General features: G+C 43.9%; 1 protein-coding gene and 2 long non-coding RNA genes across 7 annotated transcripts in view; all 3 read left to right on the top strand.

The window, feature by feature from the left end:
• Window positions 1-2,085: 2,085 nt before the first annotated feature.
• On the top strand, window positions 2,086-6,772 carry LOC101676413. The gene is made up of 3 exons (XR_001177340.2): window positions 2,086-2,438; window positions 4,470-4,534; window positions 5,283-6,772. It is a non-coding gene; the product is annotated as an uncharacterized LOC101676413 (long non-coding RNA).
• A 13-nt stretch (window positions 6,773-6,785) lies between these two features.
• On the top strand, window positions 6,786-14,744 carry LOC123394001. 2 transcript variants are annotated; one of them, XR_006608803.1, is made up of 4 exons: window positions 6,786-6,922; window positions 10,079-10,279; window positions 11,077-11,182; window positions 13,891-14,744. It is a non-coding gene; the product is annotated as an uncharacterized LOC123394001 (long non-coding RNA). The 2 variants fall into 2 exon arrangements; XR_006608802.1 differs by lacking the exon at window positions 6,786-6,922 and having other exon boundaries at window positions 9,066-10,279.
• A 3,147-nt stretch (window positions 14,745-17,891) lies between these two features.
• Window positions 17,892-26,579, top strand: part of MPP7 (MAGUK p55 scaffold protein 7) — a 287,917-nt gene continuing 279,229 nt past the window's right edge. For all 4 annotated transcript variants that reach the window (XM_045087412.1, XM_004779351.3, XM_045087410.1 and 1 more), the window contains exon 1: window positions 17,892-18,112. The gene's annotated coding sequence lies outside the window, so the exon portion shown is untranslated. The remainder of the gene's footprint in view (window positions 18,113-26,579) is intronic.

Genomic DNA, 26,579 nt, shown 5'->3' with positions numbered 1-26,579 from the left:
CTGCTCTTGAAAGTGGTGGCCTTATGAAGAAGAGATCCTGTAGTGCTCTGGAGGGCAATGACCCCTGTTCTTCAGAACCTGGAGTTTCAGGGGTGTCTCCTATGTGTGTTGTATGCAACCTGTTGTTGTGGCTGAGTCACGTTTGCCTTCACTCTAGTTGTTTGCAGTTGGTCTCCTTGCCTGTTGTGGGAAGGATTTGTTCCAGTCTGGTTTGAGTTGAGTCAGACCAAATGTTTGCCAGGGCTGCAGTGGCATGGTCCTGCAGGGCACTTTCCCTGTTTTGTCCCCTGAGAAGCTTCTGTTGGTGGGTGGGGCCTCCAGTCAGATCAGATGTCCGCCTCCAGCCCACAGCTAGGGCCACCATCGGACTGGTGTGTGTGGTTATCTCCTTTCCCTGGGGCAGGAGATACTTTGGAGAGGTTCTGGCCTGGCTGGAGGGGGCATGTCTGCAGGGGAATGTGGGGGCAGAGCACACTGTCAGCAAGCTAAATAGAGCAAGTTGGTGCTGCCCTGGTTCCCACAGGTGTCCATGTATCTAGGCTGGGAGGCAGGGTAGGGAAATGGAGCCAGCCAGCTCTTTTCTTCCTGGAGAAGTCTCCTAAAGATCCTTGTCCCTCCAGCACATGTTCCGAGATCTATAAGTAAATCTCCTTCACATATACCCCAGGTGTTTTTTAAACTCCTGCTTTGATGTGTGTCTCTGTGGGGCTGTTGGTTATGCAGGGATTTGGTTTCCTGTCACCCTCCTGGCTGTCTCAGAGCTGAGCCTGCGATTTTTAAGTTCCAGATGTTAAGCCCCCAGATTGAAAGAACTTGTGAAATTAGGCCCCTCTGGTTTTCAAAGGCTAATGTTATGGAGATTTGTGTTCTCCAAGTGTGGGATTCTTGGTGCTTGGGTCTGTTTCACTCTTCTTTCCGCACCTGAAGTGTCCCTCCCTCCTGGAGACAGTCCCACACTGGTCTGTTTAACTCCTGACCATGTGTCTGCCTTTCCTATCCTCTTTGTTGTGGCCTCTTCTGCACAACTAGCTGTGGAGAATTTGGTCTGCCAGTCTTCAGGCCGAGTTCTAGGTTACTCACATTGTTCTGGGTGTTATCTAGTTGTATGCATGGGATAAGGTGAGCTCAAGATTTTCCTACTCTTTCATCTTCCCAGGAAGTCTAAATGTGGATTTTTGAGTGGGGGGTGTGGTGTCAGTGTGCCTAACAGCCGCATAGTTCAAGGGTCAACTGTATCGTGAAATGATCATCACAGTAAGTCTAGTTAACATCTGTCACCATATACTTACAAAAATTTTTTTTCTAGTGATGAGAACTTTTAAAATTTACTCTCTTGGGCATGCCTGGGTGGCTCAGTCATTACATGTCTGCCTTTGGCTCATGTAATGTCCTGAGAACAAACCTGATCTCCGGACATTTGATCATGTCCTGAGATCAAACCCCACGTCGGGCTCCCTACTTTGAGGGAAGCCTGCTTCTCCCTCTCCCACTCCCCCTGCTTGTGTTCCCTCTCTCACTGTGTCTCTGTCAAATAAATACATACATAAATAAAATCTTTAAAAAAAAGATTTACTCTCTTAGCAACTTTCAAATATGCAACACAGTATTATTAACCATAGTCACCATACATTGGTTGGGACTTCTTGACAGAGAAATGGAGGCAGAAGGAGATCTTCAGATGATACACAGAACTGAGTAACCCAGATTTCATCAGGTCATGTTGGCATATGAGTCATAGCTTTCCACTCATACCTGCTAAAGGGAATTCGAACCATTCCAGCTTCGTTCCTGGGATTTTACAGTATAGGATTTGAGTTAACAGAAAATGAAGAAGTTACAGGGATATGTTCTAGGAAGAATTTTTACCCATGGGAAAGGACACAGAGTAGAAACTGAAGGAAAGAGACAGTGACAGGGAGAGATAAGATCCACAAAGGACACCTGACAATGACAGAGAAAGTTTTGGGGACCGACTACCATTTTTTTTTGTTTTAATATAAAATGGCTATTAGAGATGGAAGAGAGGATTTTTCAAAGTTTTGTTGTGCAAAACTTCTTGCCTCCTTTGTCCTACCTACCACTGAGTCATGGGCATTTCTTTTAAAGAAGAATGTTAATTGCTCAGCTTCTGAACTTATGGTTAGTTTAATACTACTTCTTTAGGACAGGGACTACAAGACATTTCAGCTTTTACATGGGTTATAATTATCCCATCCACTTTGGTCAACACAAGGTCTCCACGCATCACTTCTCTCCTACTTTTATTCTCCTTTCCAGGCTCGGCTGCCTGCTAGATTGCTCTCAAGTCCCTTCGTGAAGGGCTTATTACAAAACTTGGAGGATTAGAGTTCTCCCTGGCTCTGTGATTCATTTTGTCACATGGCCCTCGGCTGGCACAAAATGCAACCAGGGTCTCTCCAAGTTTCTTAGAAAAGCAGGTGGGTTTGGTTTTTTCTTCTTCTTTTCTTTTTTTTTTCTTTTTTTTTTTTTTTTTTTTTTTGGTCTTCTGTATCTTCACAGCTAAACAGAAACATGCTTCCAAAAACAAGTAATGGGTTGAAGGGACAGTGAAGTCTAAATAAATTTTTTTTAAAAGATTTTATTTATTTATTTGACAGAGAGAGAGTGAGAGAGACCACACAAGCCGAAGATAGAAAGGGAGAAGCAGGCTCTCCACTGAGAAGGGAGCCCAATGTGGGTCTCAATCCCAGGAAGCTGTGATCATGACCTGAGCCGAAGGCAGATGCTTACCTGACTGAGCCACCCAGGGGACCCTAAATAAATTCTTTAAGAAACGTCTATGAAGAAAAAAATAGTTTTTTAAAGGATTTATTTTGGAGAGACAGGGAGAGAGTGCCTGTGTGCACAGGCGAGCACAGTGAGGAGGAGCAGAGAGAATCCCAAGCGGATTTCTGGCTGGGAGTAGAGCCCCACGCCAGGCTTGATCTCAGGACCCTGAGACGTGAGCCAAAACCAAGAGTAGATGCTTAATGGACTGAGCTTTCTTTGTGAAGAAAATTTAATCTGCAGGGTTGAGAGTGACAGACAAGGGTATGACTTTGGTGTGAGGCAGACAGGTTTGATCCCCAGTTCTGTGAATTATTAATCGCCTAAATTTGAGTGATTATTATCATTGATATCTAGTCTCAGTTTTCTTATCTGTGAAGTAGTGATAGTGACATATAGCGCCATGGGATTTATTGTGAGGACTGAGTGACATAATCCAGGTAACATACTTAACAGGTCTTTACTATTACCTTTATATTTAACTTGGAGCAAGTTAGATGTTTGGAGCAATTGCACAGAAAGATCTTTTCTCAGTTGGCATTCATTTTCATATCTATAACCTTTTCTTGGTTTTCCAGAATATTCTGCCTCAAAGATATATCCTGGTCTCTAGCTTTTGTGGTATTTAAAATTGCTTCCATGTTTGAATGACGGGTCTTTTTTCTGGTTTCTACTTGTACCACGAAGGTTTCAGACCTTCCAGATCCAAGTTTTGGGCTGGGTTAAACTCCGGGAGTGATGAGCTTCCCATGTCCTCTAGGAGTGGGGAGGAAGCTTCTCGGAGCACAGTATCTCAGAAGGGGCAGAGCCCTGAGATCTCAGGGCGGGTCTCTTCCTCCTGGAGTACATAGCCCTGCCTTCCCTAGGATTGCCCTCTCAGTTATCATGAAGGGGAAGAGTCCCACCACAGGCCATTCCTGGGACCCTCCTTTACCATGAACCACAGTAAAACGATCAAACAAAAAACATGCTAAAAAAAAAAAAATCAAAAACAGAGAAACAGGTGGTTTTAAAAAATTAATTAATTAATTTGACAGAGATCACAAGTAGGCAGAGTAGCAGGCAGAGAGAGGAGGAAGCAGGTTCCCCGCTGAGCAGAGAGCCCGACGCCAGGCTCGATCCTAGGGCCCTGGGATTATGACCTGAGCTGAAGCCAGAGGCTTAACCCACTGAGCCACTCAGGCACCCCGAAACAGATGGTTTGAGATGGAAATTAAATATTTTAAATTGTGAAAAGTTAAAACTATAAGTCATAAGTCATGAAACAAAGATTTGGGACCCACCCTGAATAATTAAGAGCATGGAGGGAGAAATGGGTGTTAAATCATTGCAATGATTTTAATTTGACCCCTTCCCAGTATCAATAAGTAATTGGTGACTTCAATAATTTTTTTTAAGTAGGCTTGTTATAAGGGTCCTCTTCTGCACTAGTATTATAACAAATAAAATAAGATTAATTGCAATTATTTTATTTTGAAATAGTCTTTTTTCTTTCCTATCAGATAAAGTTTTCCTAAAATACCTTTTTCCTCACTAGCTAAAAATATCTGGCAACCCCTAATGGTCTTAAGATCTAGTCCAAATATCTCAGCCTGGTGATGTAGGTGATTTCACTGTTTTCCAACCCTTCCCTACAGAAATCTTCTGTTCCAGCTCAAATCCTCCTTTTTCTCCAAACATAGGTAATTTGTTGCTGCCTCAAAGATTTTATTCATCCTGAACCCCAAGAGGAAGGCCCTCTTCCAAGGTATTTGTCAGTCTGTATATTTCTCTTGCTCAACTCATTTCTCTTCCTCCAATTCACGCTGATCTCTCATATTTTGTCCTCCAGTGGCCTCATCCCTTTATGTAGAGATGACCCAGGTATGGTTGGAGGATATAAGTAAGAAGCCTCCCACAGTACCTTAAACATACAGTTTCCCTACCTGAGACAATGAAAGGCACAGGTAGAATAATTTAGATGGAGAAAATGTATATTTTTATGAATGGCATTTTCAATTCTCCATATTTAAATATTGTTCTGAATTTATGTTTTAATTTTATTTCAAGGTAACTCATAAGACCATTAACTCAAGATACGTAATCTCAATCAGAGTAGATAAATCAAGCAAGCAAATATTTTTTAAGGATAAAAAGTTCTTCGAAATGAATTTCTTTTATTTTTTAATTTTTAATTTTTTTTTATAAACATATAATGTATTATTAGCCCCAGAGGTACAGGTCTGTGAATCGCCAGGTTTACACACTTCACAGCACTCACCATAGCATACACCCTCCCCAATGTCCATAACCCCACCCCCCTCTCTGAAATGAATTTCTGAAGCTTCATCACATGCCATTTAGAAATTGGTTCTCTAACACATAGAAGTCATAAACTGCTTCTTGCAATATCATTTGTGAAGAGGAAACCCACACCGTGTCTATAGATGGTGTAATTTGGATCTGACTTCACAGAAGCAAGGCAGGTAAAAACCATTCTCTCTTCCTGCACACAGAAACGAGCAACTATGTATCTGAAAGCACTTCAATGAGCAAAAACAACCCTAGGCCTTTCAACAGAGACTCCTGACTGGTCTGGTGAGCCATGGAAGATTTGTGAGTCGGGAAGGAGGAACCCCAGTGTCAAGGGAGGCCTCATGATCTGGCCGGCGTTGTGCTCCGAGCTTTGATATGTCCTCTCACTTAGTGTTTGTAACACCCCAGCCCCATGGACGTTCTTATCCCCATCATGATGGTTAAGGAAAGTGCAATTGTAGCATCAGTCCAAGAGTCAGATTCTCTATTTCAATCCAAGGTAAATATAATAATGATTACCCATGACAGTTGGAATGCTCACTCCACTGGCGCGGGGAGTGGGGGAAGGTTTGCGACTAGCGAGACATGAAAGTAAGGTCAAGCTTAAAAAGACTGTAAGAGACTTTGACACTTGCTCACAACAGACAGTGGCACCCAGAGTGACTGCACATGGCTATACAGCTTCTGCAGGACACAAGCACCCAAGGTCACATCATAGGTATCACATATTTGTAATTTTATTTTCATGAAATCCTGGTAGGATTGTGAAGTGTCTTGTTCTAACAAAAGCAGCCCATGATGATAGTTTCCCAACAGAAATGAAGCATCTTGAGGAAGGGCATCTTTTCCTACTTGGTGCCATGACACAGACTATGTGAGCTGGTTTAAGGGCAGTGATCCTTAAATCACTAACTATTCTGTGAAACTCCTAGCTGGCCTACATTGGATTGGTCTCCCTTCCACCATATCAATGTATCAAAACATCCGTAGTTTCCAATTACTGTGAGTACTGGTAGACTTTCCCTAAATATAATTTTTTTTTTTTTTTAAAGTAAGAGCCCCTGTGGTTAAAAGTCAGGAGAGTTAACTTGAGTCCTTGGGGACAAAATCAATTTTTTTGCAGAAAGCAGTTTTTGTAAATCTTGATTTCATAAAATTTTGTAATTGCCACCGAATTTTTCTAGTGTGTGTAAAGGGCAAAGATGCTGCTCCTTTGCTGTGGAATATCTGCCCTTGGGTTTTAGGACATTGACTTTGTTGGCTAAACCTCTTCTCTTTTGCCATCTTACCTGGAACTGCAGAGCAGAGAGGGGCCTGTCTGGCTCCCAGCTCTTCCTCCTTTTATGAAAATGGTCTCCTATGCACAGGCACGAGTTTGGCAGCTGTGATTCCGACACGAACCCTGGGTAGGATGGGGTAGGATGAGTAGCTGGGTAGGATGAGTAGCTCCAGACTTCGACTCCTCCCCAGGCCGAAGCAATGGGCTGTCTGTGAAGAGTGCAAAGTGTGGAACTGAGAAATGTGGTGCCTGAGACGTGACAGAGCTGAGTCACACTAAAGGTGGTGCTGTAGGGAAACCTGACCTGGTTTTTCCAGTCTTGAGTGTCCAAAATCTTCCACCAATCCCTTGAGATACTTCCATGTCCTTTGTATATATGTATATACACATACACATGCTTATATAAAATATTCTAAAAGTAACTTCTTTTTTTTTTTTTTTTTAGAATACTTCTGATTTATAGAGAAGATATGAAGATAGAACAGAGCATTCCCATATGCCCTGTAGTTTCCCCTAGTAGAAACATTCTTGCTTTGGTATGGTACATTCGTTATAATTAAGGTAACAATATCCATACACTTGGTAATTAAAGTCCACAGTTTAATTAGATTTCCTTCATTTAATGCATCATGTCTTTTTCCTGGGCCAGGATTCCATCTAGGCTACCATATTACATTGACTTGTTATATCTTCTTGGCTTCCTCTGGTAGTGATGGTCTCAGACTTGTCTTGTTTTTGTTGACCTTGACAGCTTTGAGGAGTACCGGTCAAGTATTTTGTACAATGTCCCTCTCTTGGGATTTCTCTGATGTTTTTCTCATGATTAGACTGAGGCTATGGATTTGGGGAGGGAGACCATAAATAATGTCAACATGAATTATCATGACTGTTGATGTTGGCCTTCGTCACCCGGCTCAGGTAGCAGTTATCAGGTTTCTCAGTTACAGAGATACTCTTCCTTCCCTCCCTTTACTTACTGACCTCTTTGGAAGGCAGTCACCATGCAGAGCCCACACTTAGAATGAGAATATATGCCACTTCTGCGAACATGGAGCCTCTACATGTATTATTTGGAATTTTGTATGTGAGATCTGTCTCTTCTCCCTACAACGGATAGTTTAAATTTATATTAAATTGAAGCAGTTCAAACAGCTTTCAACAACAACAACAACAACAGCCCCTTACAAATGACCCACTTCAGGAGAGAGAAACTCAAATGCCTATAGAGGCCAGGTAGGTAGCCGAGAGGATGAGTGAAGCAGGTTGGCCGTGGTCCATGGCAGATTGCAAAGCACATGGCAGCTCTAACGGGGGTGCGGTGTCTGCTTGTGGCAGTTGCTGCAACATGGGAGTGTGGGTCAGCTTTGCCGTAGTTTCTTTAAATATATACATATACATATATATATATATACACACACACACTAGTACATTGGACGTTTACATGAAATCTCCTGATTTTGAAAGGTTGGCAACTAATCCAAATTTTTACAAAATCTGTGCTGACCCAACATGACTGTAGTTTGTGACTTCTTGGGCAGATTAATAACTACACATATTATCAGTAAGGAAATAGCCTTAGAAAGGTAGATAAGATGTCCAAGGTCATACCACTGGATTTGGGAGCTAAACCGGGACTGCCATTCAGGGTTGTAATCTTATTATATAATCCTCTCCTTTGGGGAATCTTCAACAATTTGTTCACGTTCTCAGAATCATCTGGACTTTGTTCTAAATTCACTGCCTTTAAGGAAATATGTGAACTGGAACTCCTAGGACACCATGTCTTTCATCAATTCTACTCCAATTAATTGATGCCATTAATTCCATTCATGCACTGTTTGTCTTATTTTCTTTTGTTCCTTGCTAGAGTCCATATTCATTTGTCTAATTCATGTTACACTTGAGTTGAACAGGGGCTCAGGCAAATGCCCACAGTGGCAACAATGATTTGCAAATGCACAAATCAGAATCCTGTAATCCTCTGGAGACTATGAATTGCACCTTAAACATTTTCTTATCCTTTCCCCTAACCCAGGACTCACCACAATAACTGGCATATAGTGGGTGCTCAATAATTGCTTCTTGACTGAATGGCAGTCATTAATGTCTTTAGTAAGATGAAATACCAACACATAGTAATAAGCCTTTTAAAAAAATTATTTATTTATTTGAGAGAGAGAGGGGTAATTGAGCGTGTGAGTGGGGGAGAGGGGCAGAGAGAGACTCTTAAGAGTCTTAAGAGTCTTAAGGGGGGCACAGTCTCTGCCCTTGGGGGTTGCTGCTATATGGGAGTGGGAGAGTGTGAGTCAGCTTTGCCACATGGAGTGTGGATTCCGATGTCAGGCTTGATCTCATGACCCTGAGCTGAATTCAAGAATCGGATGCTTAACTGACTAAAACACCCAGGTGCCTCTCAACACATAATAATATTGACTGCTCCTAGAACAAACCCAATAGTGTGGAAATGAAAATATGTGGCATTTGTTAATGGCAACCATTACGCCATTCTTAACAGCATAGAAGCTGTTTTCAGAAGTTTAAAGAAGTTATTATTCAGTTCTTTACAGAGTGTTATTAGAACTTTATTTTTATTTAAAGACTTTGTTTATCTATTTGAGAGAGAGAGAGAGAGAGAGAGCATGAGCTGTGGGAGAGACAGAGGACAGAGAGAAGCAGGCTCGGCGCTGAGCAGGCAGCCCTACATGGGGTGAGATCCCAGGACCCTGGGACCATGACCAGAGCCAAAGGCAAACACTCAACTGACTGAACCACCCAGAAACCCCTAGAACTTTAAATTAGGAATATCATATAGCAGTCTTGTCTGTAAGGACATTAACCTCTTTTGTCAATTCTTCAGCTAGCTTATACACATCTTGCGTCCTTTATTATTATTTGGTACATTTCTCTACACATACTCTTGGTTACCTGGCTTCCTTAAATCTTAGAATTTAAGAACCAGAGACTTATTTATTCCATGAACCAGAGACTTATTTATTAAGTTCCTTTATTTCCTGCTCATAAACCTGGGAGTGAGGAATTTTTTGATAAAGGTATAATCATGGAGAGTTAAGAGAGGCAATCAAGCAGGAAAGTCCGATCTCCCAAGTCCTGTCTTTGCTGATGGCGGCCCTGAGTGCAGGGAGCACCCCAGAGTCGCACATTCTTAAACAGTTTCTTCTGCCGCAGTTTTTATGGCTTTCTGTGTCGCGACTGCTTCTCTTTTCCATGTGTCTTAATCTTCGCTGCACAACGAAGAGTGAGTCAGGTTTTAAGTGGTGAGAGGAGGGAGCTTCTGCTTTCTAGGTCAGCGCTGATTAATGAATGACGGTGTCGTTTCTGGGGAATCCAAGTAGCACGAGAGCAATTTTGCTCCCAATGCTCCCTTGTGAGCCCAGCGAGGTAAGTACAGAGATGACTGAGATTAATTAAATATAAGTGGTGCATAACTCATTTAAGCACAAGAGGTTTTTTCCTGCCAACTTTTGGATGGATGCCCTGCTTTCCGAATGCAAAATACTTACCCCGATCGGGTCACAGAGTGCACACGGGCTTCGTTCTTTGGGTCGGTTCTTGCACCAGGAAAGTGACTCCTTCCGACCGACAGCACTCCTGACATGGGCGTGTGGGAGGATGGAGGCTTACTTGGTTCAGTAGGAGAGACTTGAAGGGATTCATGTCCATCTCTCTCTCTCTCTGTCTCTTTCCCTATATCCCCAGCGAGAGCATCAGACACATTTCAGGGCCCATTGGGCTTGAGCGAGCGGAGGACAGATCAGACGGGCTGAGACTCCGGAGGTTAGCACACCAGCAGGTCTCCTTTTCAGCCTAATGATAAGCTATTATCAGAGCTCGATCATTCCAGGGCTCCTGGATGGTTTTTCGCATATGGAATGACGCTGTGCTGAGGCCCATCTCCAGGTTTGTACCAAGGCTTTCACGGAATCACTGGGGCTCAGTGTGCACACACCCAACATATCTTGCTGTCACTCCTCACCCCCCGGCTCCTCGGAGTTATTACATGGCTCTCAGCTTCTGCACAGAAGTCCTTGAGGGAGCAGGCAACTGCTGATTGCATCAGAAACCAGTCTTGAAGCATTGCTAAGTAAATATGGACAGACCAGAGCACAGTCACCCCTAATAATCTAGATGGATGTTTCTTGCTTCCCACGATTGCTGGATCAAAACTCTCCCATTTTAAAATGAGTTCTGAATTTATTAGTGTAGCCAAGGTCTGCTGGACACTTACTGTGGGCCAGATCTGGGGATGCGACCGGGAGTAACGTAGAGAATGAGTCAGACAGCACCCTGTCACCACGGGGACCAGTTTTTCCCTTTCATTTATAAGCAACGTCAAGCTGGTATTTTTAGCTAAGAGAAAAAAATATTTCCCCAAACTTATGGCCTTAGAATTTTGATCAAGGGCCCTTTAGATGAGCGAGGGCTAAAGCAGAGTTTCTTTTTTTTTTTTTTTTTAAAGATTTTATTTATTTGACAGAGAGAAATCACAAGTAGTCGGAGAGGCAGGCAGAGAGACAGAGAGAAGCAGGCTCCCTGCTGAGCAGAGAGCCCGATGCGGGACTCAATCCCAGGACCCTGAGATCATGACCTGAGCCGAAGGCAGCAGCTTAACCCACTGAGCCACCCAGGCACCCTAAAGCAGAGTTTCTTAACCTCCACCCATAAACACAGCCAAAGGTATTCTACCTCCTTTTCAGGATCACGGCTGTAACGAATTAGTCAATTATGGACGTGTCGGGGGAGAACAGCAGGAAGGACTGCATTCGTTTCTCGGGGTTTCTGTGAGTTGAAAAAGTTTTTCAGGTACTTTTAATATCCTTTAATAATTTCTCCTTTTGCTAGAGTCCATAGATGTTATTGCTCCCATATAGGAACATGTTTATGGGTTTTTAAAAAAGATTTATTTATTTATTTGAGAGAGAGAGAACATGTGCACGACTGGGGGTAGGGGAAGAGAGAGAGAAGCCCTCAAGCCGACTCCTTGCTGAGCTCAGAGCCCGATGTGGAGCTTGATCCCAGGACCCCGAGATCATGATTTGAGCCAAAATCCAGAATCGGATGCTTCAACAGACTGAGCCATCCAGGCGCCCCTGTATATGGTTTTTTTGAGCGTGACACAATTGTAGCTATAGGATTCTGGATGACTCAGGTGATAGTTTGCTGGTGGTGGCGATAAGGTTGTATGACCCGGTCCAGGGTAAAAGGAGATGCAGCTATGAAGACAGAACCTGGGAGAGTGAGATGAGGGCTGGTAACGTGATCTGGAAAGAGTTGATCAAGAGTCCAACAGTCACACACCATCCAAGACAAAGCCGAAGTCTAAGTTAGGCTGGTGAACTTGTAGCAAGGGAGAGTGCTCCAAGGGGCCCACGGAGGGCCTCGCCAAACAAAGGAGACAAGGTTATCATAGGGTGTGCAGGGAGGCTGGGCGTTACATAAGATCTAAATGAAAGAGTGATATGATGACCTCAAAGCAGAGCAAGGCTGTGAGTAACATTTAGTAATGTTTTTACTAACATCAGGTCTGGGCTGAAAGGCAAACTTGGAGTCCTAGATCGGGGATTAAGGTGGTGTGCTGCGTCTCCCAATCCTTTACCTGAAAGTCTGCACCTCAGCTGAAAATCAAGGCTGCTTCTTTGTGTCAAAGTGACCCACAGGCTCCCATCACCCAGGCACGTGGCAGTAGGGGTGGGGGGAGTTGGGGTGGAGGAGTTCATTCTCCCTGATACTCAACTAAGTTTCCAGCAGTCTGTGACTTTAGAGAACACGTTTTCTTAGCCCTGTGTCCTTGGTGTTAATGAACAAAAGCAGTTTTTCCCGGTTCGCGTGAGTCAGACAAGACGTAAAAGTCAAGTTTTTATTGAGGCCCCAAGAGACAGCAGATGTCAACTTCTCAAGTCGCCCGAGCAGGAAGCAAATCTCAGAGGAAATATCTTAGCTCCTTGCTGACTCCTAAAAGTCCCTCACTCAAAATAGGATCATTAAAGGGCAACGGAAGTGGAGTTTGGGAAGGCTCTAGGAGGAATTTTTCTTCAAAGAAAGCAAGGCCGAGTTCCACCAAACCTCTGGTCCAAGGTCTTCCTCCTTAATTTGGTCGGGGAGGGGCAGCAGGGGGCCTCCAGGGCCACTTGATTGGTGTTCTCTGGTTCTGAGAGTACCTGACTTTGGGCTACGGTATCTAAGAGTGAGAGGCTGAAGGTACCAGAGAGAGAGAGAGGAGATTGAGTGAGTGAGCCAGGAAGGAGGAGAGAGAATCCTCAAGATCCACGTTCTCTGAGAGTCGGGTGTGTTTGAGTATCGAGGGGAGCGCAGGATGTGCGAAGGTTTCTTGAGGACCCGAAGAGAGCCACTGGGTGAGAGCGAGCTGTGCTGCAGACATATAGATCCTGTCCCAGAGGATTTATTCCTGGAGAGGCGATCTATAGGTGAATTTGTAGTAAGTTCCCCAAGGGAGGAGGTAGCAACTGGAGCAAACTGCATAGACCAGGACAGGAGAGGCAGAGTGAGATGCTCTGGTCAAGATGGTTAGGAAGCACCCAAGAGGGCCGCTGGGTGGCTCAGCGGTTAAGCGTCTGCCTTTCGCTCAGGTCATGATCGCAATGTGCTGGGATCCAGCCCCGCATCAGGCTCTTGGCTTAGGGGGAGTCTGCTTCTCCCTCTGCCTCTGCCTCTGCCCTGCTCATGCTCTCTCTCCATGTTATCTCTCTGTCTCAAATAAATAAGACCCTTAAAAAAATTGTTTAAAAAAAGAGGAAAAGAAAGCACCCAAGAGAGCAAGTGCTTGGTTAGGTCATTGGCCGGGTCCAGAGCAGTTTCCTTGCAGCAGGGACACTTGAGCGTGAGTTCGGCCTCCTTTATCCCTATGTTATAAATTTGGAGGGGGTTCCTTTCCCCTTTCCTGGAGGACCCAGTCCGCCTGCGTGGGACCCCAGCTGGGGGACTGCAGGGAAGCCCTATCTCTGAATGAAGCTTGTGGTTGAGCAAAGTGGATTGGTATTCACAGTACAGTTTCTGAGTTCAAACCGTATTTTATGGGGGCACCTGGGTGGCTCAGTGGGTTAAAGCCTCTGCCTTCGGCTCAGGTCGTGATCCCAGGGTCCTGGGATGGAGCCCCACATTGAGCTCTCTGCTCAGCAGGGAGCCTGCTCCCCCACCCACTGCCCGCCTCTCTGATCTCTCTGAGAGAGATCTTCATAAAGATCTTAAAAAATAAAATCTTAAAATAAATAAATAAATAAATAAAATCTTAAATAAATAAAATCTTAAAAAAAAAAAAAAAAAAAAGAACTTCAAACCGTATTTTATGGCTTGACTGATCAAAGGATTTTTTATTACCTAAAAGCCATCAGAAAAGTTATGGGACATTTTCATCTGAATAGGTATGGGAGGGACAGTGGTAGGTGGAGGTTTGCTTTCTATTTCTGCCAACGCGCTTGCTCTGTGTGCGGCTCTCACAGAGAGTCACCAACTTGGCCAGTACTTCTGTTCTTTGAAGAAATCTGTGTCAACAGGTATACGTCACACAGGGAAATTGGGAATTAGAAGACTTATATGGGAACAGCAGCTTGAAACTGGAAGAGACGAGGGGACTTGGTGTCTGGAAGCCAACCGAAATAAAGAGATGCCAAGAGAGCTGGCAGTCACCGTTGAAGACATCGGCCTTGGCCATTAGGTCTCCATGTTGGTGTGAAAGGCCAGGCAAAGACTGTCACTGAACAGAAAATGGAGCCCCGCTGCCTGACTACAGAAAACGTGGTGGGGCAGGATGCGAGCCTCTCTGGCAATCTGTCCAGAGCCTGTTCTCTGGGAAATCTCTGCCTGTAAACAGAGATGAGCCCCAGCAGCCAGGTTGGCGGCCTCCACCCTCCCCACTCCTATCACCTCCCTCATCATGGGGGTGGGGGGGTGGGGGAGTGGGGGGGTGGGGGGATAGACCTGGGGTGGGGGTGGGGGGAGAGGCCAGGCCAGGCCACTCTTACTCTCTCCTTAGAATTTGGGACCGGGCTAAGGTGGTTAATTTAGTCAGGAATGGGGGGGCACTGGGGTGGTTATATTTTCACTCTTGGACTTAGGAGCCAGGAAAGCTGTTTTCCAGGGAAGAACAGGAGAGTAGAGAGAGGCAGGTTTGGAGATGGAGGAAACTGTAGCCGAGTTCTTGTCTCTCAGGTCCCAGCTCCTGGCCCTCTTGGGGACTGACTTCTTTCTGCCCTTGGATTCTCGAAGTTACTCCTCTGTCTTTAGAACTGAGTTTTGAGGGTCGCCTGGGTGGCTCAGTCAGTTAAGCATCTGCCTTTGGCTCAGGTCATGATCTTGGGGTCCTGGGATCCAACCCCACGTCAGGCTCCCTACCCAGGGGAGAGCCTGCTTCTCCCTCTCCCATTCCCCTTGCTTGTGTTTTCTCTCTTTCTCTCTCTCTCTCCCTCTGTCAAATAAATAAATAAAATCTTAAAAAAAAAACAACAACCCTGATTTTTGAATTCTATTATTAGGACACAGAGATTACTTTTCAGTGGCTTTAAAGCATGGTGCCATATATTTCAACAGTTACATTTTTATTTACTTTGTAATTTATTTAGTTGCCACATCTTGTGATTCACCCGCCACTGCCAGCTGCCACCAAGACACTTCGCAGTTCCCCTGAGTGTCCCCCGGCCCTCCACAGTGGGGCTGGCTCGCTCTTCCTATAGGCATCTGCGGATGGTGTGAGTTCAACCTGTAAGGAGAAAGCCGTGCCCAGAAGCAGGGGGAGAGGCGGGAACTAGTAGAACAGAGCTCTAACTCCAAGGGCTTCAGCTCTGTCCTAATTCTGGACGAATAGGATTAATACTGTTAACTCATTACAGTTCCAAAAGGAATGTCATAGTTCAAAGGGGGCTGTGCACTCTGCTTAATGACTGTTGTTTAAGAGACAAAGGTAAGGATGATGTGAAATGATCAGTGTGTTGCTTCTACGTTGCTCGACTCTGATGCTTTCAGAATGCTGTTTCTCATTGGATTTTTGTTTCCACATTCTGGGCTCATCCATGCTAGGCAAGCTTCTGATGTGGGGAAAGTTGATTTTTTTTTTTTTTTTTTTTAAATGCAGTGGTTTCCAAGGCTTTGTCTTAGATTTCCTTCTACCCGACTATGGTCCCAGGTTCCTCCGTTTGTTGCTCCCTGGATCTAGAACCTGTAGCCTTTCAGTGGGGTGACTCCTACCGATTTGGTGACTACTCACTTCCTTCAGGATGATTTCCTTGGCCCCTTCTGGATTGTGTTCCCTTTAGCACCTCGATTTCTCCATCCTCTGTGAGGTAACAGTTTGTAGATCCAACTGGGTCCATGTCATTCTCATTATTAGACCTCCACATCTAGTGGAACCCTTGAAACTAGCTGGTTTCCTAGATCTATGCCTGATAGACTGGCTTGGTGGATGAAGGCCCACTTCTTTGGTGACTCTGAAAAAGGTCTTCTCTGTTCCTACGACATCACTTTTCTTCCTCCTTTAGGGCCTTCGCTCTTCCTGTTGCTAGGAATGCCGCTGCCCTCGAGTGTGCATAGCTACCATTTTTTGATTTAAGTGGCACCCCAGAGTAGTTCTCTTTCCCTTTCCAAATTCAAGTAGTGCTTCCATCCCTTTGGTCACTCTTTTTTTATTCTCTGCCTTTATTCTTTTCTGTAAATGTGTTCGTTTGCTGGTTCATCTTTTATGGATAAATAGCTTCCAGTCTGCCTTATTCAGGACAATGCTTAGTAGAGTGCCTAGTTCATTGAAGGACCTAGAATATGATGATTAATGTTATTATACATTTGTTGCATAAATGAATACAAGAATAACTTTTGATATAAATCACTCAATCCTAAAGAAAGAATGTTAGTGGTGGAATTTTAGGCACGATTGGGAAAAAATGTGGAGTGTTTTCTTTCCAATTTGTTCATAGTGGACAGTGTTAAGTTCTTATTTTTTTTTCTTACATATTTAAGCATAATTAGATCTTAAAACTAAGTTACTTGCTCAGAGTATGCTGTGACACCTATTTTCAGACTATCATTTAGGATTCCATTTATTATAAAGGTTCTATTAAAAATGTGTTAGATAGGGACGCCTGGGTGGCTCAGTCTATAAAGCCACTGCCTTCAGCTCAGGTCATGGTCCCAGAGTCCTGGGACAGAGCCACACATCGGGCTCCTTGCTCAGTGGGGAACCTGCTTCTCTCTCTGCCTCTGCCTGCCACTCTGCCTGCTTGTGCTCTCCCGCACTCTCTCTCTGACAAATAAATAAATAAATAAATAAAATCTTTAAAAAAAAGTGTTAGATAATGAGGTCACTGTCCTTCAAAGAGTTTTACCTTATTCTCAGGAAAAAAGAGACAAAAGAGGATTTGCGCTATTCTTTGTATTGAGTTTCTTGTCCTTTTCAAGTTCATGTTTACCTTAATATTCTTTTCCTTCTTTAGGTATGATTTTTTGTCAATTCCCATTTTTTTTCCCCACTCCTATATAATTTATGGAGTTGTTGGAGGAAGGGCTTTATTTCCAAAGTCTATTTCAAAACCTCAGGGGAATAGCAGGAAGAGCAAACAGAATAGTAAGGCAGCCAGAGAGTTAAAGGAGTGTGGTCCCCAGGTGAGTTACACTTCACTCCCTTCTAAACTGGCTAGGAGAACACGGGGTTTGCTTTGTGGTCTGAGAGCTCAGCTTACTTAACCATGGGTCATTGATCATTATCTCCTGCTCCCTCAACTTTCAATTTCCAAAGTCTAAGTTACATCTTGGAATTTTGTCACATCCTCTTCTTATAATTCCCTGCATTCGTTGAGTTTTCCAATTTGTACCCTCTGAATTTCTTTCCATATACTACCTTTTTTGGTTTTGGCTTTTGTTAATGCTTTATTTTGTTCTTCGGATTCTAAATTCTTCCTGTCCGGGAGTTTTCCTATAAATCTATTACCGCGTGGTGCACTCTAAGTAATGCATGCCCCATATGGAACACAGGTAAAACGAAAAGAAAGTTACGCATAATTTTGCCAAGACTGAAAACACTTTATGCCTTTTCTTTGCACAGGACAATTTCCCTCTGAATTTTATGCAGCATTTAAAAAATACCCAGGAGACCTCCCTAAAGCCAAGCGATATTAAAGATTAGCTGTTATTCATCAAGTTCATCCGGGAATGAAAGAATCACTCGCATCTGGCAAGGAAACCCGACTATCCCAGGTTTTGCGCTTCAGAGAGGTTTCAGGTCCATAAAGCTGCCCATTCTGCAGCCACCTGGGAACGAGCGTGTGGGGCGGAGCTTCCGTTGATTGAAGGCCGAGGGAGAGGAGCTACAGAATTCTCACCAATCAGAGTTCCGCTTTGTTTTCTCTTACCGGCCAATGAGGAAGCTCTGCCGGCGAGGCTCCCTTCAAGTCCGGGACGCCTACCCCTGTCGCAGCCTATCAGCACACGCCTTTTACGAAGCGTCCGCGGAGCTCCCGCCTCGTGGGCGGTGCGGCCCTGCCCCTCCCCGCCCCTTCAGCCGTGACCCCGCCCCGCCGAGGGAGGGGGCCAAGTCGGTTACTTACTGGGCAGGAGGTGGGGGCCGGGCTCCCGCTGGGCTCGTGTGTTCTGCGCCCGCCGAGGCGGTGCCGAGCCCGCTGGCTCCTGATTGTCCTTTGCGGCGGCTGCGGTCTCTGTCTCTTTGCCTCCCGACGTGGGGCTGCAGGGACCAGAGCGGTCGCGCCTCCCGCGGGCCACGGCTGCCCAGAGCAGGTAATGGGGTGCCGTAGCTGCAGCCCCTGTCGGAGCACCGGTGCGGCGCGGGCGGTGGGGTCTGCCCCCCCGACTGCACCCGCAGGCGGCTGCCGGGCCGAGCCGGGCCGCGTCACCCGGAGCCTCCCGCCCGCCTCAAGGCGCCTCCGCCCGGGAGCCCGCGGCGGCGGCGGCGGCGGCGGCGACACCTTGCGGGGAGGTGGGGGCGGGGCCGGGCGGGGGACCCCGAGGGGGAAGGGCGGGGGCAGCTGCCGGCGGGACCCCCTGGGGACTCGGAGTGAGGCGGCCGGGCCCAATGGAGGGCGCTAGGACGTGCAGGTGGAGGAAAACTGCGGAGTTGAGTCAGAGTCAGGCTCGCGAGGGAAAGGGACCTACTGATTAGTGAGGATAAGCTGAGTGGCTTTTTTTTTTTTTTTTTTTTTTAAGCCAGAAAGGTGTCTTGGGTATTATTAATTACATATTTTCTGGAGGCAGGCGCATTGCAGTACCATTTACACATTAACACTGTTGACCTGTTATTTATTATTTTTTAAGTTAAGAGTAGTCTTTAACGTGAACTTGTTTGGGGACTTTCCTTAAGTGACAAGTAGACCCAGCAGTGTGACTCACCTTTGTCTGGGCTGAAGTGGGGAAGGTGAGATAGCAGGGGGGGGGGGGGGAGGAATGTTGATGAGGAATGCCTGCGCAGGTTTGAAAGGGTTGTGGGGGTGGAACCTTGTCTCTGTCACTCTGACAAGGGTGGGAGTAGAATTGTGATTTTTTTTTTCTTCTAATTTTTTTTTTTTTAAACATTAGCATTCAAATAAAAAAAAGAAAAAAGAAAAGCTTCTCTAAAAACAATTTCTGGGTTTTAGGTTTCGGGAATGCACCTGCTTGGTACTCAGGAGGTAATCCTTTGTAGACAAGCCAGGCAATTAATTCCTGATTTGCACCTTGAATTATTACTACTTTCTCTTTGACTAGCTTAATAACCTTTGTTTTCATTCACGATTTGTTAACAAGTGAAATGGTGAAGGTCACTGGGTTTGGGGCGGTAATGGCACAGTGAGAACTCTTGGAGCAGTGTTCTCCCCTTCTAGGTGCACTCCAGTTCTAACCAGTACAGGTTTTCCCTGCTCTCTGAAAATAGAGCATTCCTATGAAATTTTTTCTAAACTGGAGTACTGCAAAGCAAAAAAACAACAAAACAAAAAACCCCCACTATTACTGTGTATGGGAAATTTTTTTTTAGTGTTCCAGCCACGCCCCCCAGGCTTTCCCGATACCTTAGGATAAACATTTTGCTAATGAATGCATAAAATAAGTCAGGATACAGCACAGATGCTCAGACAGAGGTCAGAGCTGCCAGGGCTCGCTGCTGAGACGCTGAGTTGAGTTCTCAGGGAAGGAGCTTGGCTCTGCCACTCCTGCTGTTCAGGTGTGTGCTGCCTCTCCAGCTGATGCAGAACAAACACCTCTGTGCGTTTCTCCCAGTTAGTGAAACCAGATACTAAGGTCTGTCGTAAAAGCAAAGTAGTGTAATGTGAACTGGTGAAAAACGGGGGATGCCTCTATTTCCATTTAGGTCTTTTAATTGAGACTCTCGTAGGCTGTCAGTTTTTTAATCCTATTGGGAGGCAGGTAGGACATAATCATGCCTACTCTACAAGTCCATAAAGTGAAAGCCCTAGAGGTGAAGAGAGTTCTGCTCCAGGTCACCTGACTCCTACTTTATTCTGTACCCGAAATGGATTTAATCCAGGATCTACTAAGGTTCCCACCATCAAGTAAGCGTCTGTATACCAGTTCGATCACGTGGTACAAGAATCACAGATGGAGATGGTGTTTTCTAAGTAAAGAAATAGTGTCTCTTAGGTTTTTGTTTTTGGTTTTTTTTTCCTCCTCGAGGTTGCTGACATAGTTTTGAATCACACCAGAAAGGTAATTTTTCACACAGGGAAAACAAAACAAACAAATTCCTAGTGGTGCTATGTGAAAATCTCTGTTTTAAATTTTGGGAGGTTTTCCAAATTAGAGAACCGAAGCTTCTCTTTGTTTGCATCTGTAGCTTTGCAGTGGATTTCAGTGCTGTTTTCTGAGTTGAACTGAAATTACTACACATAAGGCAAATAAAAATGAAGCATGATGTATTCTGGTCATGGCTGAGGACCTTTTGGGAAAGGTAAAGTATAAATTTAGTAGAAAAGCTGAAAATGTAAAAATCATTTATTCCTCAGAACAGTGCAAGCAAGGGAGTTTGGGGGTTAATGCAGAGCAGGCTTAGATGGCCAGTTGGGAGGAACCTCTTCGAATGGTGTCAGGGCTTGGGGAATTCTGGAGAACTGCTAGGTTATGTTAAACTTATTAGTCATCAGGAATATGGAAATGTCTTATGAATTACTGAATGGAACTGTTCTAATCATGAAGTCGTTTTCATGACAAATGCGTCTGTTGCCTATAACATGTCCATTTTGACATAACTTATTCTTGTAGGATATAAGGCATCACTTATACAACCCCTGTCTATCTCTGTTTTGATTTGTTTGGATTTATTTTTGCATTAATGTCTTCATTTGATTAACGCCCAAGGATTTCCATTAAGAAAGCCTTATCAGCCTATTAGTTTGTACAGGAAATGAGTCCTCTCTTATGAACACAGCTCTCTTGCAGCGTGGGAAACTGGAAAGAGATTTAGGCTGTTTTTACTGTATTTGTAATTCTTACCTAGGGTTTCTGTCCTTTAAAAAAAATTAATTACAATGTTACCCAACTTCCACTAGGTGGTGCACTGGGTGCTACTTAAAGGAGAGTTCAATCAGATTTTTTTCCTTAATTATAAGTATTTCATTGACAAAGATACAAGTGTACTGTAACTGCTTCTCTTGTAATTACAATTCAGACAGAATTGCAATGGTCAGTTTCATTAAGTGAGGTTATTTGGAAGGAAAGGACAGCTTAACTTAAAGGACACAGTAATTTTAAAGAAATAACTTCTAAAAAGCTGATTCTCCGTGTGATCAGGAACCCACAGCAGAATGTGGATCTTTGGTCCTTATTTATGCACAATTGAACTTTTTTTTTTTTAATGGCTGTGTTTTATTTAAATCTTTCATGAGCTATGAACTATTTGAGCATAGTTTTTTGTTTTTTGTTTTTTGTTTTTTTTTTTAAAGATTTTATTTATTTGACAGACAGAGGTCACAAGCAGGCAGAGAGACAGGCAGAGAGAGGTGGAAGCAGGCTCCCTGCTCATGGGGGACTTGATTCCAGGATGCTGGGATCATGAGCCGAAGGCAAAGGCTTTAACCCACTGAGCCACCCAGGCACCCTTGAGCATAGTTTCATGTTTTGCTTTTTGATGGTTACAGATTCCTCAAAAGAAGTGGTAGAATAACGTGGGTACATATAACAAGATGACTCAAATCTTGAATATGAGTGAATACTTAAGTTACAAAAAAATTTTTTTTTCAGTCATGTAGCAGTTCATTTTTTCTTTCTTGAAAGCTCGCATAATCTCTTTAGGAGAACATTATTAACAGCTTACCTTAAAGGAGCGGGGCACATTCTCCCTCTGATTGTAGGGCTAATAGGCTTGTTTGTTACATTAATTGCTGTTACTGTTACAGAAGGGGGATGAGAAGTCCTAGCTGTTCCAGAACCATGGGTGGTTCCAAGAGTGTGTTGGGGGGGTGGGTTTGATGGTATTTGGAAGAGGGAAAATAAATAGGTGCTATTCCTTTTGGAAGGGTGGCTCCTGTCGGTGTTGCCAGTTCTTAGGTGAGCTTGGGCGCGGAAAGGTGGATGGTTTTAAGAAGCCAGGCCGAGGGCGCCTGGGTGGCTCAGAGGGTTAAAGCCTCTGCCTTTGGCTCAGGTCATGATTCCAGGGTCCTGGGATCGAGCCCCACATCGGGCTCTCTGCTCAGCGGGAAGCCTGCTTCCTCCTCTCTCTCTCTCTCTGCCTGCCTCTCTGCCTACTTGTGATCTCTGTCTGTCAAATAAAAAAAATAAAAAAAACCAAAAACATAAAGATGCATGCCATATGCTGTATCTTTAAAAAAAAAAAAAAAAAAAGCCAGGCCGATTAAAAACTGCGTGAGTGTGGGCTTCTCAGAGCTGTTTGCACCTTTGACCACTTGAATCAAGTTAGTATGCAATTTAGGTCCGATTTCTAGCTATCCCATGGTACAGACTTGGGCAAGTTAACTCTTCAATCTTCAAATTTATGTTTTTAATCTTTAAAATAAGTACTATCCTGAACTTTATGAAATTAATAATTTGAATATACAAGTGAATAGCTTAAAAGAGTTATTTGACATACAGTAGGTTCTCAAATTGTGGTAGGTGCTTGAATCTGTACATACTTCTGATACTCTTGTCTTCCAGTACCTGAAAAAAAAGTTGAATAGAAATGGACAGGGGCGCCTGGGTGACTCAGCTGGCTAAGTGCCTTTAGCTAAGGTCATGATCCCAGAATCCCAGGATAGAGCCTCTACTGGTCTGGTTTCCTGCTCAGTAGGGAGTCTGCTTCACCCTCTGCCCCTCACCGCACTCATGCTGTCTCATGCTTTCTCTCTCTCTCTTCTCCAAATAAATAAAATCTTAAAAAAAAAAAACCATATATATATATGTGGCTTCTTCATATATATATATGAACCATATATATATATATACATATATATATATATCTCAAATTTAAGTACACATAGAGCTGTATTACTCAAACTGAAGACTTGAGTTGGGGTAGGAAAGAAGGTGCCTGGTCTCGATATTGCTTTGAATAGAGAAAAGTCAGGCAGGATGCTGTAGAGGAATCTAGGTAAGGGGTTGGGAAGGTGTGAGCCGTTTTTGCATTAGTGTCTCTATGCACTAGCATATCTGATTAGCTTGACTCATGATAAAAGGGTATTTGGAAGATGGTGCCTATATATGTTTACTTAAAGCAGTTTGAGTCTTGAGAAACAAATATTTTGAAAGTTGTAACTTTTTTTTTTTGGCAGTTGAAGTTTGTTGGAGGGGTGTTGTAAAAATCTAGAGTTGAGCCAGAGATAAAAAGGCTTACAGAGCTATGGACTCAGATTTGTCAAGCTTCAGCTGCTGCTCCTCAAAACATTTTTGTCCTTTTCCTAATATGGCTTCTGATTCAACTTCTGAAGATTCTGTTTGGACCTCTGTGCTCTTTCATGTTTGGAATTTTAAATCCAGTTCCTAGTAAAGTCCCTAGGAGTGGGGGCCTTTATTTACATTTCATATTTTAGATGGTTGAATCATTGGACATTTTGTCAGGTTGGGGGAGGAGTTGCTGGGTCTTGAGAAAGTGAGTGAATATAATTTTGATTTTTTAGCCATTTAACATAGAATCAAACATTTATGTTGTGAAATTTCCAAAATGTTGATCATTTCCCTTTAACATACATATATCCAGTGTGAAAACCCGTGGTTCTTGAACCTTTGTGTGCCTCCAGCTCACCAGGAGGGCTTGTTAAAACATAGGCAGCTGTTTCCACTCTTAGTTTCTGATTTAGTGGGTCTGGGGGTGGCCCCTTTGAGCATGCCTTTCTGTTAAGTTACAATGGTGATGCTGCTGGCCCAGGGACCACACTCAGAAAATCACGGAAAAGATGCCAGGGGGAATATAAGTATTGGGAATGGTTAAGAAAACAGGCTTTGAAGTTTGGAAGATCTGGATTTGAAGCCCTGCTCTGTCCCCACTTCAGGCACGTTCTTACCTCTGTTCTTCTCTAAAGTAGAAATACAGTATCATGTTGTGTAGAGTACTTAAGTAAACTCAGATGTGTGTAAAAGCTCATAGAACAGTGCCTGCTAGGTGACGAACATGCAATAAACGTTGTCTTTTAATCCTAAAAAATCAAGTCTGGAATCTTATAAGGTTGAGCTATGCTCCTAAAGGCTAGAAACTTTTAATTAAAAAAATTTTTTAAAAAAAGATCTTATTTGACAGAGACACAGCAAGAGAGGGAACACAAGCAGGGGGAGTGGGAGAGGGAGAGCAGGCTTCCCGCCAAGCAGGGGGCCCGATGCAGGACTCGATCCCGGGACTCTGGGATCATGACCTGAGCTGAAGGCAGATGCTTAATAACTGAGCCACCCAGCGGCCCCTAATTTTTCAAAAAAAAAAAATTTTTTTTTAAGATTTTATTTATTTATTTGACAGACAGAGATCACAAGTAGGCAGAGAGGCAGGCACAGAGAGGGGGAAGCAGGCTCCTTGCTGGGCAGAGAGCCCCATGTGGGGCTCTATCCCAGGACCCTGAGATTATACCTGAGCTGAAGGCAGAGGCTTTAACCCACTGAGCCACCCAGGCTCCCCTAGAACGGGGAATTTTCAGGGCTGTTCCTGGGAGTTCAGTTACAGGAAGTACCTGAAAGTCATCTTTAGAAAATCTCACTTTTCCTGTGGTGACTGAAGACCCTGAATGAAGTTTCTGGAGATTCTTACCCCACCTTTGGCCGCGTGCCTGGTTAATTTTCCTTCTGCGGGTCTCTAAGAGCCCGCCTTTTGGCTGGCACCCATTCCCGTTACTTCCATTGTCACCACCTTCCGAAGTTACTTGTTTACTTTATACGGTTTCCTTTACTAGATTGCAAACTCTGTGAGGGCAGGGCCCGAATACAGCACCTGGTGGGCAGGGATTTCGCACAGGCTGGTTCCAGGAAGGACCAGGTGTGGTGGGGACTCCCTCCCCAGGTCAGGTGTGTAGGCTTGAGCTCATGCTCCCTTTGTGGCCCGTGGTCCTGATGCTGTGGTCCATGTAAGCCTCTCGGTTAATTTCACTTGCTCTTCCTCCTTCATCTCCCCGTTCCATTCTTGTTCTTCCCCTCCCCCCGCCCCCCATCCGACCCTTTCTGGGGCTTGTACATCATTAATTTTGCCAGGTTATTCTCTGGAATGGCTGTGCTGATATACACTATTGCCAGCTGTCGTTTGCCACATTCTTGCCAGCACTTGATATTTTCTGACCTTATAATTTTTTCCAATCTGATGCAACAGATGGAGCGAACTGGGCACAACGTGATATATTACTGTTCTGATTTGCAGTTCTCTAATTACTGATGCGGGCGCGTATCCTGTCAGATGCTTATTAGCTGTGTGGAATCCCCTTTTGTGAATTGCCATTTATTTATTCTTTGCCTCTTTTTCTATTAAATTTTTGTATCCCTTTCCTCCCCTAATTTACAGGATTTTTTTTTTTTTTGTATCTTCTGGGTGATAATTTGTTGGATTTTATGTGGCACAAATGTCTTTAGGTTTCTTTTTTTTCCCCCTACCACTTATTGGGTTTCTCCTTTGAAATCTTTTATTGAACAGAATAATTTTGTTATAATTAGATCCATTTTTCACTATCTAGGTTTTGTTTAGGACATATTTTGCATTCTTGGTTAACAAAGGTATGTTTTTACAGTCTGTCTCTTCCTGTTCTACTTCCACACTGGTTTTTATTTTCACTTTTATTGCTACAACCTATTTATAGTGATTGGTATGTAGAAGTATGAGGCCCATCTTTATTTTTTTCAGATGTTTAACCTGGTGGTTTTCATTCCTTGCTTTACATTAGAATTTACAAAGTAGCTTTTAGAAACCCATGCCTCAGTTTACCCCCTATCAACTGAATCATATTCTGGAGGGAGTGGAGATGCAGCAGTTGTATTTTTTAGAACCACTTCTGGTGATCTAGAACCATGGTTAAACCATACATTAAGAAACAAGTTCAACTGAATCAATTTTAAAGATCTTACTGGCTTTATTTGTTGATTCATGAATTGGGCAGTCACCAGCAGACAGAAAGGAGATATGGGAAGGAGTGATACGGCATGAAAGACTTTTGCATACAAAAGGAAGTGGGATTGGGAAGTTTTAGTAGCAAAGAAGTGGACTGGCTGTGGCAAGGTCACTTTCCTTCAGAGGACAGGAGTCAGGCAGGTTACCTCATTCCTGTAGATCAGGTAAGTTCCTAAGGAACTGGTTTATGATTCCATTTCTGAGAGAGCTGAAATGGTCTCTCGTGATGTGGGGTTTAGCATAAGTAACTCTATGTTGGGCTTGTTTTTTTTTTTTTATTCGACGGAGTGCACACATGCGCACAAGCAGGGGTAGTGGGAGAGGGAGAAGCCGGCTCCCCGGCTCCCCGGTGAGCAGGAAGTAGCCCTAGGCTAGATCCGAGGACCCTGGGTTCATGACCTGAGCTGAAGGCAGATGCTTATCAGAATGAGCCACTTAGGTGCCCATTTTCTTGTTTTTAACACCTGTGTTAAAGATAGTTGTTTTTTCAGTAGAGTTTAAACATATTTTCTCCATTGTCTTATGTCTTCTTCGTTAGATTAATTCCTAGGTACTTCAGTTTTTGTTTCTGTTGTGAGTGACATTTTTTCCCCTTTTCCCCCCTTTTTTCCCTTTGTTGATAGGTATGTCTGTTGATATAAATCTATCAGTTAATCTGTCTATACTTAATATACTTTGGGGGCAGTCTTA

Source organism: Mustela putorius, unplaced genomic scaffold, assembly GCF_011764305.1.
Source record: "Mustela putorius furo isolate JIRA1106 unplaced genomic scaffold, ASM1176430v1.1 tig00001130_pilon_pilon_pilon, whole genome shotgun sequence".
Lineage (NCBI taxonomy): Eukaryota > Metazoa > Chordata > Mammalia > Carnivora > Mustelidae > Mustela > Mustela putorius.
Note: the sequence above shows the minus strand (reverse complement) of the source record. Positions and strands in the feature narration are given on the sequence as shown.